The sequence below is a fragment of the Scyliorhinus torazame genome, chromosome 1 (genome assembly GCF_047496885.1).
Source record: "Scyliorhinus torazame isolate Kashiwa2021f chromosome 1, sScyTor2.1, whole genome shotgun sequence".
NCBI classification, from domain to species: domain Eukaryota; kingdom Metazoa; phylum Chordata; class Chondrichthyes; order Carcharhiniformes; family Scyliorhinidae; genus Scyliorhinus; species Scyliorhinus torazame.
Genome location: NC_092707.1, coordinates 130,068,600 through 130,088,324, shown reverse-complemented (window position 1 = coordinate 130,088,324; position 19,725 = coordinate 130,068,600). Strand labels below are relative to the sequence as shown.

The following is a 19,725-nucleotide window of genomic DNA, read 5'->3' as shown; positions in this document are numbered from 1 at the left end:
AGAAAACAAAATCAGGCTTGCTTGAGATCTGTTTTTTAAAATATTTAGAGTGCCCAATTCCTTTTTTCCCAATTAAGTGGTAATTTAGTGTGGCCAATCCACCTTCCCTGCACATCTTTGGATTGTGGGGGGTGAGACTCACGCTGACATGGGGAGAATGTGCAAACTCCACACGGACAGTGACCCGGGGCTGGGATCAAACCCGGGTCCTCGGCGCCGTGAGGCAGCAGTGCTAACCACTGCGCCACTGTGCCGTCTTGTGCTCAAGATCTGTTTGACAACTTCACTTTGAAGAAGGAAATATTTCAGCATCAAGATTTACCTCTCTGTCAAATATCACACTCTCCTGATCACGACATGCCACTTTCCCAACTATGTTCAGCAAGACTGTATTGATCATTATAGCAGATCGCCACTGGCGTTGCCTGGGCTAATAATGAGTGAGATTCATGCTTGCAGCATTGTCATGCTGAACATTAAAGTTTTCCGTTTCCAAACGATTCTAATTGAGAGGAAACTGAACCACTTTAAAAAATGTTTTGCTGTTATGGATTCTCCAGCACTCACTAGACAAAACTCAATGCCAAACCCAAAATGAAATAAGTGCTGAAAATAATCAGCAGGTAAGAGAGAGAGAAACAGAATTAATGGTTGGAATTTTCCAGCCCATCATAGTAGGCTTCCCCGCAGTAGAGGCAGCCCGCCATGCAGTTGAGATCTTCCGAACTTGCCAAAGTCCACAGCGTTCCACATAGATAACCTGTTCCGCTGCTGGGAAACCCACAGGGTCAACGTTACGGGGCCAGAAGATCCCGTCGGCACAAAGGGCTGGAAAATGTTTCGGATTGGTAACCTTTTATCAGATCTGGAAGAAAACACGAGAAGGGAAAAAGCAAATAAGGTAAACGGGAAATAGAGAGACGAGTGGAACGTCAAGGAGGAGATGGTGGTAAAGTCACTAGTAATCCAGCCGATTCAAATGAATGCCCTGGGGACAAGGGTTCAAGTCCCACTAAGGCAGAGGCTGTTTACAACAGGGCTAAATCGCTGGCTTTGAAAGCAGACCAAGGCAGGCCAGCAGCACGGTTCAATTCCCGTACAAGCCTCCCCGAACAGGCGCCGGAATGTGGCGACTAGGGGCTTTTCACAGTAACTTAATTTGAAGCCTCCTTGTGACAATAAGCGATTTTCATTTCATTTCATTTCGGATAGAATTTATCCAGCATTTTTAAAAATTGAAATTGACAGCTAGTTTCAGTAGCTTATGATCGATTGTCATGAAAACCCAACTTCTCCTTTCGGGAAGGAAATCTGCAGTCCTTACCTGGCCTGGCCTACATGTGTCTCCAGACCCACAGTAATGTGGTTGACTCTAAACTGCTCTCCAAGAGCACAAGAACTAGGAGCAGGAGTAGGTAAGACAGTCCCCAGGGGCAACATTGGGAGTGGGGCCGAAAGCAGCAAGCGGCTTTCATCGAGGTGAAACAACAGCTCTCCTCATCACGACTGATAACGCACTTCGACCCTCCCGGCCAATCCTGTTGACATTTCTCTGTACAGCATCAGGGCCGTGCTGGCCCATGAAATGGACGATGGATCTGAACTTCCCATCGCCTTCGCCTCAGGAACGTTGGCCAATGCAAAGAAATGATATGCCCAGATAGAGAAGGAGGGTTTGGCTGTCATATTTGAGGTCAAGAAATTCCATCAATATGTCTACAGGCATCACTTCACCATTCTCATGGATCACAAGCCTCTCCAAAGGCTCTTCAAGGAGGATCAGATGATTCTCCCCCCCCCTTCCCCACATTGCTTCCGCTCGCATTCAGCGATGGGCATTGTTGCTTGCAGCATATGACGTTGATTTGGAGCACTGCTCCGCGACCAAGATGCCCCACACCAACGTTTAAGCCATCTGCCCCTGCTGACCAGGCCACCTACACCAGCAGAAGCCGGCAAGGTAATTGCCGCCCTTCATTTTATGGGCTCGCTACTGGTCACATCATATCGCACCCACGGGTGGATCCAGACTGATGTTCCGCTATCCTGCATCCATCATGTGGCCCATATGCACCTCATTTGGCACTTTCAGTTCAAAAAGTTTTGTTTTGTTTTAGGTAACCCTTAGGTTGCCAACCACATGCTATTTACATCCTGAAACATTTGGATGGTAAATTGCACAGTCTGCGAGACGGCTCGCACTGGTTCATTATTGGGAAGTGTGTCTTGTCCTAAAATTCGATTTTTGAAAAAAAATGAGGGAGTCACACATAGTGACCAATTATAAAGGGAGTAATTGGCACTACAGGACAGACACACTATCGTACGAGATATTAAACAAAGATAGTTACAGACACTATGCTTGTTTCCACAGAACTCCAGAAGCTCCAGGACCGGAGAAGAGAAGAAAGAAAAGGAAAGAGAAGAGCCATGAGGACTTCCTTCATATGGATCACCCTCATGATTTTGGACATTTGGTTGCGCGTGAATGCGAACCCCATGACTTCAAGCCCCCCAGCCATTAATGTTTCACTTCCCCGCAGTACCCAGAGCCCAGTGACCAGCGACACCACATCATCTTGGTGTGCTAGGTTTATAACCTGGTACTCTCTGTCCTATGTAATCAAAACATTACTAGCATTAGCGATACTCTGCTGCATTGTGCAGACTATGCATCTACGGAAATGGAGAAGGAGAGCCTACCGCGCTCGAACCCCAGTATACAGGATCAGATCCCCTATGTTCGTATACGACCAGACCCCCGACACCCACGATCTATAATAAAGTGCATTCACTTGCATTTATTGTAAATAAAGAAATGTAAAGAACTGTTCATGAGCAAATTGTATGGTCCTGAGCTTGACTGCCAAGCCAGGAAAGACTGTGTATGAAATGCTATGATTTTGTTGTATGATTGAGGAAGTTAGGATAATGAAATGTTTAAGTGAGTGTAGTGTATTAAGAATAGTTAGAGGTTACCAGTTTATTGTTTTGTAATGCAGATCCCTGTTTGACATAACGCCCTTAGAATTGTTAGTTAAAATCTTTTGCATAGCTATGGTCAGTGCAGAGGCCATGAAGGACGTGTCCCCTCCAGGTCAGGGAATGGAAAGCAACATAGTTATGCGATCCTTCACGCTTCGCGTTAGGATCACAAGGAGGGTTGTAGCCAGGTAAAATGGCCAACTCCCGATTCAAAATGGCTAACTCCAGATTTAAAATGGTGAATGGCAAAGGCTGATGGGAAAGTCAGCCAACAGGACACAAACGAGCAGCTGCAGGTTGAGTGTGTATTTACCTCTGGAAAGGCCAGACAAGATCGATACCGGCAACCATCAGCATAACAAAACACCAGCCATCTGCATATTAATGAGCAATCCCCGGGAACAATGAGCAACATTTAGAAACATAAAGCCAAACCAGACTCTTTGGCGTCAGCAGAAGCCTACACAATGGGAGGTGAACGACCACCTCAGGACCGCCCATCCATCAGGGAACCGCTCCAGCATTGGAGAAAATCGAACCAAGTGATTGGGACAAAGTCCAATCTCTTGGAACCAGGTACAGTGTCCGCCCCGAAAGACGGGAAGCCCCTGGGGACTATAAGTATCAAGCCCAAGTTCAAATCGCCCCTCTGCTTCTCTTCTCGACCGGGTCACTCAGCAACTCGAACCAACCCTTGACAGTGACCAGTCCAGCCACCGCTGATATCCAGTAAGTCTTACTTCAATGCTCGCTACGAGATAGGCGCTCCTAGCTACCAATCCATACCAACTTCGAATCCCGCAGACTCAGAACCCGAACGAAAGGCCATTTGTTTCCCTGACCTGGTGGGCCAGTCCAAAGTTAAGTATTGGCCTGTTAATCGTAGAAGTAGCTTAGACGTAGAATTTGTACATGAGTAGTGATTACTGTGTATAATAAATGTGCTTTGATTTAAATCTTACTGAGCGGTGTATTGGATTATTGATCATTACTCGGACTTGAACCACGTGGCGGTATCAGAAAGATACCTGGCGCCTCAAGAGCAAAGGTGATGAAACAGAGCAATTAAACTAAGGCAAAAGTTAGCAACACCACCCACCCCCCCCCAACTAATGTTCGATGTTATCCAGTTCTTGAAAGTGCATAATGAATAATGCCCATGAATTGTAGAGCCCCTCCATCCTTCCCCTCAGTTCAAACTAAACCTTCTCAAGAGTCAAGAATTCCCGCCACGCCAGGGCACAGGGTGGAGAGGTTGCTCTCCAAACTATCAACATCTGCCTTCGGGCGATCAATGAGGCGAAGGCTACAACATCTGCCTCCGCACACGTTTCCAACCCTGGCTAGCCTGACACCCGAATATGACCTCCCGGGTCCAGTTTCACGTGCACCTCTTTAGAAATTACCCTAAAAACCTCCTTCCAGTAAACCTCTAGCTTTGGACAGGACCAAAACATATGAATGTGATTAGCGGGCACCCCCCGCACCCCCCCGCACCCCCCCCCCCCCCGCAACGTTCACACACATCTGCTACTCTTTCAAAGAGGCGGCTCATCCTTGCCCTCGTGAGGTGTGCTCTATATACCACCTTCAGCTGTATCAGCCCCAACCTCGCGCACGAGGTGGAGACGTTCACTCTCTGGAGCACCTCACACCAGAACCCCTCCTCCATATCCTCTTCCAACTCTTCCTCCCACTTTGCTTTGATCCCTTCCAGCGGTGCCTTCTCCTCTTCCAAAATAGCTCCGTAAACCGCTGACACTATCCCCTTCTCCAGTCCCCCTGTCGTCAGCAGCTCCTCCAGCAATGTGGAGGCCGGCTCCACCGGGAAGCTCTGTATCTCCTTTCTGGCAAAATCTGGAATCTGCATGTATCTAAACATTTCCCCCTGCTCCAGCCCATACTTCGCTTCCAACTCCTTCAATCCTGCAAACCGACCCCTCAGAAACAAATCTTTTAGTGTCTTAATCCCCTTCTCCTCCCGATTCTGAAAATTTCCATCCCACTTCCCTGGCTTAAATCTGCAGTTCCCCCGAATTGGCATTTCCCTTGACCCTGCCCCCAACTTGAAGTGTTGGCGAAACTGCCTCCAAATTCTCAATGAAACTATTATTACCAGACTCCCTGAGTATTTCCCCGGGGCTATCGAGAGCGGCGCTGTTGCTAGTGCTTTCAATCCCGACCCCCTGCACAAACTCTCCTCCATTCTGACCAACTGGGAATCAACCCCTCTGACCCAGCTCCGCACCTCTCCACATTCGCCGCCCAGTAGTAATACATCAGGTTCGGATGACCCCAACCCCCTGCCTGCCTTCCCCTCTGTAGCAGCACCTTTCTAAAAGCCTGCACTAAGGTTGCTTGAGATTGTCTTGGAATTTTGAAAGAGTCACTTGATTTGTCAGTTCTATTTGTCTTCAATCAAAGATAATATAAGCTTGGAATCAGGAACAATATTGAAGTGAAGTTATTTAAATGAGTTGAAGAGACATTTCTGGAAAGGGAAAGAATCACAGAAGACATGACAGGGCTGGTAAGCAGCTGTTGAAGACTGAGAAGAAAAAGAAGACTGAAAGAAGAATCCAAAATCCTTTCAGGTGCAACCCTATTTCTGTGCCGAAGCACAGAGCACATTCGGAAGGCCCAACTTTAACCTGGGTCCAAGTGGGCTGATGTGGATGGCAATCTTTCAGCCTTTCATTGCGAACTTTACTTCAATGTAATCCAAGAGATTTAATCACATAATTTACCATCTCAAACTGCCCTGCTCCCATACTCCATTGGCATGTCCATCCTCGAAGCATATCACCTTCCTCTGCCCATGGTAAAAAGAACAAGGGGTGGGATTCTCCGACCCTGCACCGGGTCGGAGATTCGCCGGAGGGGTCGCGAATCACGCAACGTCGCACCGATTCCGGTCCACCGGTTCTCTGGCGAGAATCGGTGCCAATGGCGTCGGCACGGCGCCACAGCGGCCCCGCCGGTGATTCTCCCTGTGCGATGGGACGTGTACCCACCGAGTTCGGCCGAGTCACGCCGGCGTCGTTCTCGTGTGGTCCTACCCGGTGGGACCTCGGTGTTCTGGATGCAGGGGGCGGCCTGGTGGGCAGGGGGGGAGAGGGGATCCGACTTCGGGGGGGCCCTCCGTGATCAGGGCCTTCCGATCGGTGAGAGGGCTTATCCCAGTGGGGGCCTGTGGTAAATCACTGTTGCACCTATGTTAGGTGATGTATGGTAGGACCTGTACTACAAGTACAGCGGTAGTCCCTGCCTGCTGGCTCCGGCCAGTAGGCGGAGTATAAATCTGTGTCCTCCGTGCAGCAGCCATTTCGCCAGCTGCTGTGGGAGGCCACACATCTTAGAGGAATAAAGCCTCAGTTGTATTCAACTCTCGTCTTTGTGCAATTGATCGTGCATCAATTTATTGCTCTAAGATTTTCAGAAGATGGACCTCCGTATCAAGCCGGATCGCCTGCAGCTGGATCCGCAATCAAGCGACGCCAAAAAGGACTTTCAGCACTGGCTAGCTTGTTTCGAAGCTTACATCAGGTCTGCACCAGACCCTCTTCCGGAGGCTCAGAAAATACAGATACCGTATTCGAGGTTGAGCTCCAACGTCTTTCCACTGATCCAGGACGCGCCGAACTACGACGAAGCCATGGCGCTCCTTAAAGAAAATTATGCCCAGCGGACGAACACGCTCTTCGCCTGACACGTACTCGCCACTCGCTCTCAGCTCCCTGGTGAGTCCATAGAAGTTTTCTGGCGGGCCCTAATCCCACTCGTCCGGGACTGTGACTGTCAGGCTGTTACGGCCACTGAACATTCTAACCTCCTTATGCGGGACGCTTCTGTTACGGGGATTGGGTCGGACCTCATACGCCAGCAACTGTTAGAAGGGGCCACGCTCGATCTCGCAGAGACAAAGAAGCTAACGCTCTCTATGACGGTCGCCTCGCGCAATATTCAGGCCTACGCCCCCAGCCGCGCGGCCCACCCCTCCTACGCATCGTGGATCCCACAAATGGCCGTCCCAGGGGGGGCCTTACCCAGCCAATACGCCTGCGCCATGTGCCAGCCAGCTAACCCCAGGGGTCCCCGATGTTACTTTTGCGGCCAGCAAAACCACCCCCGCCAACGCTGCCCGGCCCGCGCTGCCCTTTGTAAGACTTGCGGTAAGAAGGGGCACTTCGCCGCGATGTGCCATGCCCACACAGTCGCCGCTATCGCCCCCACCCCCCTCGTTTATGCACAATGGACGCCGCCATCTTCACCCCCCCTGACCATGTGCAGCCAGTGGGCGCCGCCATCTTCCCCCCCTCAGACCACGTGCGGTCAGTGGGTGCCACCATCTTCTCCCCCTCAGACCAAGTGTGGCCAATGGGCGCCGCCATCTTCCCCTCCGCGCAACTCATGTGGTCTAGGGCGCTGCCATCTTGTTCAACCCCCGTCACGTGCAGCCCATGGGCGCCGCCATTTTGTCCTCCCCAAGATCTTCAGGCGCCGCCATTTGTCTCCCCCACAGCACATGGGCACCACCAGCGTTCCAGGACCCGTGCCCCCCAGGCACCCCATCATCTGACACCAGTGACGACCAACCACGACTCGCCTCAGTGACCATCGACCAGTCTCGTCCGCACAACCTGGCCACCGCATCACCCAGCGTTAAAATCGACAGACACGTGACCTCTTGCCTGCTGGACTCCAGGAGCACTGAAAGCTTCATCCACCTGGATACGGTAAGGCGCTGCTCCCTCGCGGTACACCTCACCAATCAAAGAATCTCCCTGGCCTCCGGATCCCATTCGTGGCGACCCGAGGGTACTGTACGGTAAGACTCACGGTCCAGGGCGTAGAATTCAGCGGTTTCCGCCTCTACGTCCTCCCTAACCTCTGCGCTGCCCTATTACTCGGCGTGGACTTCCAGTGTAACATCCAGAACCTAACCCTGAAATTCAGCGGACCCCTACCACCCCTTACTGTGTGCGGCCTCGCGACCCTAAAGGTCAATCCACCTTCCTTCTTCGCAAATCTAACCCCAGATTGCAAACCCGTCGCCACCAGGAGCAGACGGTACAGCACGCAGGACTGGACCTTTATCAGGTCCGAGGTCCAGCGGCTGCTTCGGGAAGGCATCATCGAGGCCAGCAACAGCCCCTGGAGAGCCCAAGTGGTGGTAGTTAAAACTGGGGAGAAACACAGAATGGTCGTGGACTACAGCCAATCGGTACACGCAGCTCAATGCGTACCCTCTCCCACGCATATCTGATATGGTCAATCAGATTGCACAGTACCGGGTCTTCTCAACGGTAGACTACAAATCCACCTACCACCAGCTCCCCATCCGTAAGGTGGACCGTCCATACACTGCGTTCGAGGCAGACGGCCGCCTCTATCACTTCCTCAGGGTTCCCTTCGGCGTCACCAACGGGGTCTCGGTCTTCCAAAGGGAGATGGACCGAATGGTCAACCAGTACGGTTTGCGGGCTACCTTCCCGTACCTAGACAACGTCACCATCTACGGCCACGATCAGCAGGATCACAATGTCAACCTTGCCAAATTTCTCCACACCGCCACTCTCCTAAACCACACCTACAACAAGGAGAAGTGCGTGTTCAGCACGAACCGCTTAGCCATCCTCGGTTATGTGGTCCAGAACGGAGTTCTGGGGCCCGATCCCGACCGCATGCAGCCCCTCATGGAGCTCCCCCTTCCCCACTGCCCCAAGGCCCTCAAATGCTGCCTGGGGTCTTTTCATACTACGCCCAGTGGGTCCCAAACTATGTGAACAAGGCTGGCCCACTCATATAGTCCACCCATTTTCCCCTGACGGCCGAGACTCAACAGGCCTTCGCCCGTATCAGAGCCAATATCGCCAAGGCCGCGCTGCACGAGACGCTGCCCTTTCAGGTGGAGAGTGACGCATCAGACGCCGCCCTAGCCGCCACCCTCAATCAGGCAGGCAGGCCCATGGTATTATTTTCGCGCACCCTTCATGCCTCAGAAATTCGGCACTCATCCGTCGAAAAAGAGGCCCAACCTATCGTTGAAGCTGTGCGGCGTTAGAGGCAATACCTGGCCGGCAGGAGATTCACTCTCCTCACTGACCAACGATAGGTAGCCTACATGTTCAATAACACACAGCGGGGCAAGATTAAGAATGAGAAGATCTTGAGGTGGAGGATCGAGCTCTCCACAATTACGAGATTTTGTATCGCACCGGCAAGTTCAATGAGCCCCAGATGCCCTATCCCGAGGTACATGTGCCAGCGCACAAGTAGACCGACTCCGGGCCCTGCACGACAGCCTTTGTCACCCGGGAGTCACACGGTTGTACCATTTCAGAAAGGCCCGCAATCTGCCCTACTCCATTGAGGACGTATGGACAATCACCAGGGACAGCCAGGTCTGTGCGGAGTGCAAACCGCACTTCTACCAGCCAGACCGTGCGTGCCTGGTGAAGGCCTCCCGCCCCTTCGAACGCTTCAGCGTGGATTTCAAAGGGCCCCTCCCCTCCACCAACCATAACACGTATTTTCTCAGTGTGGTCGATGAGTACTCCAGATTCCTCTTCGCCATCCCATGCCCCGACATGACGTCTGCCACCGTCATCAAAGCCCTCAACACAACCTTCGCTCTGTTCGGTTTCCCCGCCTACATCCACAGTGACAAGGGATCCTCATTCATGAGTGATGAGCTGCGTCAGTTCCTGCTCAGCAGGGGTATCGCCTCCAGCAGGACGACCAGCTACAACCCCCGGGGAAACAGACAGGTAGAGAGGGAGAATGGGACGATCTGGACGGGCGTTACTGTGCACCGCCACTAACAACACACCCCATGAGCGTATCTTTGCCTTCCCCAGGAAGTCCACATCCGGGGTGTCGCTCCCGACTTGGCTTGCAGCTCCAGGACCCGTCCTTTCCTGTAGGCACGTCCGACTCCACAAGGCGGACCCATTGGTGGAGAGGCAGTTGCTCCATGCGAACGCCCAGTATGCCTATGTGGCGTGCCCCGACGGCCGCCAGGATACTATCTCCCTCAGGCACCTGGCACCAGCAGGTTCCAAACACACACACACACCTTTGCCACCACCCCCCCCCCCCCCCCCCCCCCCCCCCCCCCCAGGCGCTCTCAGCAGCAACCCTCCACAGGACCATCCGTCCTCCCTCTGCCCACGCCCGAGAATGAAGAGGCTGCTGACGTCATCCCCGCGCATGCGCAGGGGAGGAGGGGGTCCTCTTCCGCCTCCGCCATGGTGAAGACCATGGCGAAGGCAGAAGAAAAGAGTGCCCCCACAGCACAGGCCCGCCCGCGGATCGGTGGGCCCCGATCGCAGGCCAGGCAACCGTGTGGGCACCCCCCAGGGCCAGATCGCCCCACGACCCCCCCCCCCAGGACTCCGGAGCCCGCCCGCGCCGCCTGCTCCCGCCGGTCAGGTCGGTGGTTTAATGCACGCCGGCGGGAGAGGGTTGACAGCGGCGGGACTTAGGCTCATCGCAGGCTGGAGAATCGCCGTGGGTGGGCCCGGCGACCGGCGCGGCACGATTCCCGCCCCCGCCGAATCTCTGGTGGCGGAGAATTCGGGACACGGCGGGGCCAGGATTCACGCCAGCCTCCAGCGATTCTCCGACCCGGCGGGGAGTCGGAGAATCCCGCCCGTGGCATCAGACATTAAAGACAATATTGAGGGCGTATTGCCAAGTTTATCCAGAGGATTGGGATAAAGGAATCCCATTCGTATTGTTTGCAATTGGGGATGCACCTAAGGAGTCTACAAAATGTAGTCCTTTTGAACTAATTTGTGGTCATGAGGTAAGAGGACCACTGAAATTGATTAAGGAAAAATTGGTGGTTGAGAAATCGGAAATTACACTATTGGATTACGTGTCAAATTTTAGGGAATGATTAAATAGAGCGGGTGATTGGCTAGACAACATTTGAAATTTGCACAAAATGTGATGAAACGGGTAGCGGACAAGAAATCCTAAGTTCTTGGTTTTGCCAGTGGGGATAAAGTTTTAGTGTTGTTACCAGTGGTAGGGGAGCCTTTAAAAGCTAGGTTTTGTGGACCGTATCAGATTGAAAGGAAATTAAGTGAGGTGAATTATGTAGTAAAAACACCAGATAGAAGGAAGACTCACCCAGTTTGTCATGTGAATATGCTTAAAGGGTACTTTGAAAGGTAAGGAGAGAAAAAGGAGTTTTTCATGATTCTCACTCAAAGTGACGAACCAAATCCAGATGACTGTGAATTTGACATACCTCAAATTAAATTGGAAAATGAGGATGTTCTCAAAATTTGGGATGAATTGTTAAGTTACCTTCCAGAGGAAAAACAAACTGACCTGAAAGAGTTATTGATATCACATGGGCAAATTTGGAGAGATAAATTGGGAAGTACTAAAATGGCTATACATGATGCAGATGTGGGAAATGCTGTTCCTATCAAACAACATCCATATAGACTTAATCCTTTAAAATTGGCACAGGTTAACAGAGAGATTGAGATATTGCTGAAGAATGGCATAATTGAAGTGGGTTGCAGCCAATGGAGCTCACCCATAGTGATGGTACCAAAACCAGATGGTACCCAATGGTTGTGTGTGGACTATCGAAAGGTGAATGCAGTTACAAGAACAGACTCTTATCCTATCCCACGTTTGAAGGATTGCATTGAGAAAGTGGGACAATCTGCTTTTATTTTCAACTTCCAGACATGGAAAGAACATTTAAAACATCGTATTGAGTTCTTCGATCGACTTCAGGGGGCGGGTTTGGTGATGAACCTAGCCGAAAGTGAATTTGGTGAAGCTTGAATCACTTTCCTTGCTGAGTTTCCGATACCCTGAAGACAAAGGGAAATAATGCGATCTCCTAGCATGAATGAATTTGATCAAACAGTTGTGCAAAAGTTTTGTGGCGTGATTGCTCCACTGATGGACTTGCTAAAGAAACCTAAAAAATTTCAATGGACAGCGGACTTTCAACAGGCATTTGACTGCCTGAAAGCTGTGATCACCAATGCTCCTGTATTGGAGAATTGTAAGGGACTCTATGGACAGATTGAACTAAAGTATCTGATTCCGAAGAAAAATGCCGACGAGTAGAGGAATGGATGGATTGTGCAGAGACTTTGTTCAAAGAGACTGGAGGAAGAAGAAGAAGGAAAATGGACTATATTATTATGCCTGTTTGCATGTGTTGATTTTTTTTTAAATGAAAAAGTATATTTACTGTGTACATTTCTTAGTGGATGGTGCAAAAGTGAAAAATGAAACCATCTTGAAGTTGATGGTTCATTTTTTTTTCTTGGGGGGAGGTGTCATGTGAGAGTACTTTTAAGACATGGATGTTTGAGCAATGTACCTTTAAGAAAACAGTGATGTCAGAGAGTGGGTGGGGCTCAGCTCAATTCAGCCATTTTGCAGTTTGTGTTTTGCAGGTTTTTAATTTCAGTTTTGAAAAGAACCTGGCTGGTTTTGCTGAGAGCAGCTAAAAAAAGAACCTGGCTGGTTTTGTTGAGAGCAGTTTAAAAGTGCCTGGCTATTTTGCTGTGAGCTGATTAAAAAGTATAAAGCCAGGTTTGAGGAAGCAGTTTCGTTTTGCAGCTTAAAAAGTGCCTGGTTGGTTTTGCTGAGAGCCGTTTAAAAGTGCCTGGCTGTTTTTCTGGAGCTGAAGGCAACCAAGCTAATATGTGTCTGCCATTCTACAGAAAACATATATATTCTTTAACCTGAATTGATACTGTTTAAAGGTGTTCAGTCTCTTGGAAGTTTGAAAAGCCTCGCCCATAACAGGGTCGACAAGTGGTTTACCTCAAAGCCCTTCTTTTAACATTGTAACATATGCTTCAAACATTAAAAAGCATGAAACTACCATTTATTTGTTTAAGACAAGGGTTGGTAGATGACTAAACCGGGGGCTAGTTTAGCTCACTTAGCTGGTTTGTGATGCAGAGAAAGAACAGCAGCGCAGGTTCAATTCCTGTACCGGTTGAGATTATTCATGAAAGCCCCAGCAGGCAGCACAGTTGCATTGTGGAGGGGCAGCGCGGTAGCATTGTGGATAGCACAATTGCTTCACAGCTCCAGGGTCCCAGGTTCGATTCCGGCTTGGGTCACTGTCCGTGTGGAGTCTGCACATCCTCCCTGTGTCTGCGTGGGTTTCTTCCGGGTGCTCCGGTTTCCTCCCACAGTCCAAAGATGTGCGGGTTAGGTGGATTGGCCATGATAAATTGCCCTTCGTGTCCAAAATTGCCCTTAGTGTTGGGTGGGGTTACTGGGTTATGGGGATAGGGTGGGGGTGTTGACCTTGGGTAGGGTGCTCTTTCCAAGAGCCGGTGCAGACCCGATGGGCCGAATGGCCTCCTTCTGCACTGTTAATTCTATAATTATCACCCTTTCCCCTGGCCTGAGGTGTGGTGACCCTCAAGTTAACTCACCACCAGTCAGCTCTCCCCCTCAAAAGGGAAAGCAACCTATGGTCATCTGGGCACAGGACTCTTGATATCTAACTTTTGACCTATGATATCATAGGATGGCCTTCAGAATCTGCTGGGTTTGCAAGTTTGGGTGAACAATGGAAGATGAAAATGATTTGCTGTCAAATTCCTAAAGGGTAAGTACAGGCCTTTCAAACCCACTCATTGTGAATGACAGTCACTCACTTTGTGTAAAAATGTATGGCATTTTGATGCATAACACTCAGAAAAATAAACACAGCTCCACATGTTTGAATGGGCTCGCAATCTGGTGTCAGTTTTGTTGATCGTAAATCTCACTTTTAATATTTCCCTGCTGTGACAGCCCTGAAAGCCACTTGTATGCCCAAGGAATATAAAAGGAGCAAAATACCGAGAAAGAGAGTACAAAACAGCACATGATTTATATTAATTGCATCTAACCAATAGTATTCATTTTGTTGAACTTACAATGCTTCACAAATTGAAGGATTGTCAGTATTTGTGTCCATTCAAATGCATTTTTATTTTTGTAACATGTTCCAAAAGTTTAATTTTGTGCATGTTTCTCAAGTTAATGTCTTGGGCCTGAACCTTCTGCCCATTGGGCACGCACACTCGGTGGGCCTGGAAGCGGGAGCAAAATACACTTCCGGCTGCAGTCGGCCACACAATGGGATTTCACACTGGCTGGCCAACCTGAATCAAACACTCACTGGGAAAGGTTCAGTGATGCCGAGGAGGGCAGGAAAAGAGGGGGCACTGAGAAATGGTTGTGTGTGGGCTGTCACTTCTAATATGCTTCCTCTGGGGTACAATTGCTGCGGAGCTGTCTCAGGGAGTTGAAGACCTGTGAAAAATAAATTGCGATGGAAAAACTATGCAGTGTGTCTAGGCAGCACATTCAAACACAAACCTCAGATCCCAGGCACTTTTTTCAATTTTATTTCAGCCCGGACATTTCATCCGGCCCTGGAACGAGGCTGAAACTAACATTTAGAGACTGCCTTACCAATCGGCATGCCCGACAATGGGCAACATAAAATTGTCCTCAATTGGCTCTTAATGTGCTAAATTGTCTGCCTGATTGTCAGTGGGCACACTTCCAACTGAAATATTGCGTGCGCGCGATGACGTCGGGAGACATGCCCAATGTCTTTTTGTGTGATTCCACGCACTTCTGGGTTTGGTATGTGCCGGTCTGAGCAGTGCAAATTTTGGAGTGCACTGTTGATTAAGAATTGGTAATGATCCCATCCTTTTCTCTTCTCTTCCCCCCCCCTTCGCTGCCGGAAGAGGTGGTGGAAGCAGGGACGAGAGTGACGTTTAAGGGGCATCTTGACAAATACATGAATAGGACGGGAATAGAGGGATACGGACCCGGAAATGTAGAAGATTTTAGTTTAGATGGGCAGCATGGTCAGCGCAGGCTTGGAGGGCCGAAGGGCCTGATCCTGTGCTGTACTTTTGTTTGTTCTTTGTTCCCCCCCCCACCCACCCACCCAAGATCCCTCCACAGTCTTGCCGCCCTCAATCTTTGTGTCTGCTTCCTGTCCTGCAACCCTGCAATCATAAGAGAGATCACTGTACTGCCCCAATTCTGGCCACTCATGTATCCCCCATTTTAACCACTCTGTGGTCCAGTGTCAAATTTGCTTTGATAATTTCATTGTGAAGAACCTTGAGATGTCTTTCAAGCAATATTTATATAGAAACTAACCATCTGGCCGGAATCCCACAATCTTACTTGTGCAACATTTGGGGAAGCAATAGAAAAGTCATTTAAACCAGACAGATTAGGAGAGGATACAAAAGAAAGAGGATCCCAATTGAGACAAATTGTAGCATAGAATGTGGTCAACACATGGGCATGGAATCAGATATCGAGGGAAACAAACAGAACCAGCATCCAGCAACAGGCGGACCCTAGGAAAGGTAACAGCAGGGAGACGATTTTGCACCTTTTCCAGTTCCTCTATCTTTGTTTATAAAATCATAGAAATTTAAAAGCACAGAAGGAGGCCATTTGGTCCATCATGTCCATGTCTTAAGAGCAACTCAACTAGTCCGGCACAATAGCACAGTGGTTAGCACTGTTGTCTCACAGCACCAGAGACCCAGGTTCTATTCTGGCTTTGGGAGGCTGTCTGTGTGAAATATGCACGTTCTCCCTGTATCTGCATGGGTTTGTTCCGGATGCTACGGTTTCCTCCCACTGTCCAACGATGTGCAGGTTAGGTGGATTGTCCATCTGGAGTGTCCCAGGATGTGCAGGATAGGTGGGGTTATAGGGTTAGGATAGTGGTGGTGGGACTAGGTGGTGGACTGTTTCAGATGGTTGGTGCAGATTTGATGGACCGAATGGCCTTCTTCTGCACTGTAGGGATTCTATGCATTTCCCCCCATAACCCTCTTCCAATGCTCATCCAGCTGGTGATCTTCAGCCTTTGGAGACCAGAACTGCACAACATAATCCAAGTACGGTCGAACCTGAGTTCTATTAACGTAGCTTGGAGAATTTTAGTCCCCGAGCACGTATAGGAGGGGGGCTGAGGAAGTTGCTGTTCGTTAAGATTGTGAAACCTAATTCCAATCTGGCACAAATGTGCTCATTTCCAATTTATCCAGGGTAGGTTGTGGGGTTAGAAGGACAACTTGCTCCGAGAGTTGGATTGCTAATTATAATATGTTAATGACGCTGCATGTTTCAGATTTTGGCAATCCATTTGGAGCCAATTGCTATGGGCCACATTTGCCAGGGCTCGAGAAACCAGGCAGCTAGAGCGAGGCAAGAACTTCTGGTTGGGTAAGTGCTTTTCCAGCACAGCTTGTGGGCCAGGAGGTGTAGGAGAGCATTACCCCCATCCTCCCTCCCCCAAGTTAAACCCACTGCAATCCACATCCTTCACTGCGATTGGTCAATGCCCCTCCTCCCCCCCAGGATCCCTAGACTTCCTGCAATCAATGGTCATTATAAATGAACCTCTTTCTTTTCTTTAAATATCTGTTTAAGAGTTTAAGAGTTTTAGCAGAGTCATTGTTCAATGAACCCAGAGTAGCAATCTACAAAATCAATTCATGTTGAATTCAATCACCACCAGAAGAATATAAGTCAGAAATGGTCATCACCAAACTGTGCAGTGCTCCAACTAGAGTGCCTCCTTGAATGTTACATGTAGTTCTTGTAACAAAGGAAAAAGAGAGGATTCGAAGGCTGGAGGCCGTGTAGCGACAAGCCTCAGGGACGATCGCTAAAGTTAGAAAGGTGGGTTATGAGATAGGACTAGAGAGACTTTGACATTTCTGTTTAGAGAGGAGACATCGGAGAGGTGATCTTATACAGGTGTCCATGGTGGTTGAAGAGATGGAAGAAATAATCATGGAATATCACTGTCAATTAAATTGAGAGAGAGTAGAACAACAGGACACAGATCCAAATTAGTAAAAGATCATTTTAAGGTTAATATTAGGATATCCTTCCTCAATATATGAAATTCTCCCACAAACAGATGAGTAAAGGAAAACCCTGAAATCATTTAGGGTACAATTAGTGGCTGCAAACTCTGGATTTCAGAATCACATCACAAAATAATTGAGGCCATTTGGCCCTTCTCTCAGTTGTAGTTTATTTGATGGAACACTTACCTCCGAGTCAAAGTTATTGGCACAAGTCCCAATCCATAGATCTGAGCACACAATTTATGCTGGTGTTGCAGTGCAGTACCGATGGAGTGCTGCATTGATCAGCTGCAATATTAAACATAGCACTGTCTGCCCTCTCAGTTCACGAAAAGAATACAAAAAAATAATTGTTTTGAGTCACGAAGGCAAAATTCCACGAACAAGAGGTATTTTAGAATCTCCCACTTTACTAAATCAGTTTATCATTCTATTCCTTTCTCTCTCGCTTGTTTATCTAGCTTGCGCCTAAATGAAATACGACTATTAATCTCAGCTCCTTGTGGTTGTGAGTTCCACATGCTCGCCACTCTCTGGTAAAGCAGGTTTCCTCTTCAAATTATCTTTCTGTGCCTAACAACCCAGCCAGCTGCTTTCACAAATGAATGCTGCTTCTCACACAGTCAAACGCTTCTGCTGGACTCATTTTAGCCATCCATTAATAGGCATTACCATAACAACCACATGCTCAGTGACAGAGAACCTGCTGACGCAATCAGTTTGGATATTAACCAGTCTTAAGCAGAGTGCACAATGCAGTTGTCAGTGATTTAATTCAATTGGTCTTTAAACAACCATATACTAACTAAGAGGGACTAAATGTAACTTGCACTTAAAACTAGCAGAAATTGTGTGCTCACATTAAAGGAAAGGTGAAAAAAAGACCGTCAACTCCATCAACACTTGCATCCTTGAGCAAGAGTATTATGTTCAACACTGGAAATCTAACTTTAGGAAGGATGTTAAGGTCTTGGAGAGGGTTCAGAAGACATTTACTAGAATGGTACCAGGGATGGGAGACAGCAATTATGTGCAAATAGAGAAGCTGGGATTGTTCTCCTTAGAACAGAGGTGGCTAAGGGAAGATTTAATAGAGATGTTTAATGCTGTGACGAATTTTGACTGAGTTGATAGAGATAAACTCTTTCCACTGGTGAAAAGGTTGAGAATCAGAGGACGCAGAGCCGAAAAAACATCTGAGGGGTGTGGTATTTTAAAACAAACTTTATTATTAACACAGTATTGTAATACCTCAGTTAAACAGTGCTTAACAATAAAATGAAGCACTTTAACTTCTAACTGATACCTTCTTTATTTCCAATCATGCAAAACCCATCGCAGGTTAAAAAAACACTTTTAAATAGAATCAGCAAACATAGGACTAGCTTTTTAAAAAAAATTTAGAGTGCCCAATTCATTTTTTCCAATTAAGGGACAATTTAGCATGGCCAATCCACCTATCCTTCACACCTTTGGGTTGTGGGGGCGAAACCCATGCAAACACGGGGAGAATGTGCAAACTCCACACGGACAGTGACCCAGAGCCGGGATTGAACCTGGCACCTCGGCGCCGTGAGGCATCAATGCTAACCACTGCACCACCGTGCTAAACATAGGACTACCTAATGTACACTTGAATAGAGTTTATTTTAAAAGACTGCTTGGAGAGAGAGTGATCATATCAAGAAACAGCCTGTAGAGTTTTGTCTGTGTTAGACTACTGTTTAACCTGACAGCGTCTTACAGAAGCTACTGTTCAGCTCCCAGGAAAAAGCAACTCAATTCAAAACAGACTGCTTCAAACCTGGCTCCTCCCATTGCTATATCACCTTTATCCCACTCAAAATCAATGATCCAATTACTTAAGTTTAAACATAATGGCTGTGATTTTCCCACTGCATTGTGCTTGGCGTCAAACCCGTTGCACCGGGAGAATAGCGGGAGAGGCCAAAATCGAGGTTCGCACCGAGTATGAACCATTTTGCAAGTATCCTGGCCAGGTCCCGATGGTGTGATCTGGATCTCACCCAAAAATGGCGTGAAGCTTATTCACCACGGTTGGTAAACGCTAAGAGACCCCACTCTCAGGATCTACCTGGCTCGCAACACCTCGTGAGATCTAATACGATCTCGCAAGACATTGCGACATAAATGCATCCATTTCAATCTCACCAGCAAGATTAAAGTCAAATGCATCGGCTTCCCGAGAGTCACCTGACTCCCCAGCAAAAAGTCATGTGGGCGCCATTCAGTAGCCCTCTATAAAAATAATTGTGCCCCATTGTTCTGGGGTGGGGGTCACCCCTGAGCCGGGGAGTGAAGGGTTTTGAGTGTGTTAGGCCTTGAAGCCACCTTTAAATATTGTGGAACCCATAGCCAACAACTAAGCAGTAATGAGCAGGGCATCATCATTGAGGAACTCTCACAGCTAAAGGGTACGTGTCTGGATGAGCGGATGACAGCTGAGCATGACCTCACTAATGTTGCTGGCAGAGGCCTGGGGTCTAGCAGTTCCTGCTCTGGCCGGGAGTGAGTGTGCAGAACGATGTTTACCAGCTTGCCGGATGGCACTCTGAGAGAAAGCGGGACAGTCATGGTAAGGGTCGGAAGGCTTGGGAGATATGAGGCTGTCAGATTGGAAGACCAACTGATTGTCGGTCTTGCAACTTCTCCAATTCCTTACAAAAACAACAATGTTTGCTGGTGTTGATCCTGCGGAGCCTGCCCTTGTAGTGCTTGTTGCAGCCAAGGTGGGCAAATGTCAAAGAAGGCACCAAGGCCATCACAGACTGGAGGTGGCACCACATGTGTAGGGGGCCATCGA

At 48.7% G+C, this 19,725-nt stretch overlaps 1 protein-coding gene across 1 annotated transcript in view; it reads right to left on the bottom strand.

Moving 5' to 3' along the window:
- Positions 1–17,462, bottom strand: part of LOC140412411 (glutathione hydrolase 1 proenzyme-like) — a 141,231-nt gene extending 123,769 nt beyond the window's left edge. Inside the window, exon 1 of the mRNA XM_072500820.1 lies at positions 17,088–17,462. The gene's annotated coding sequence lies outside the window, so the exon portion shown is untranslated. The remainder of the gene's footprint in view (positions 1–17,087) is intronic.
- Between the last annotated feature and the right edge of the window lie 2,263 nt (positions 17,463–19,725).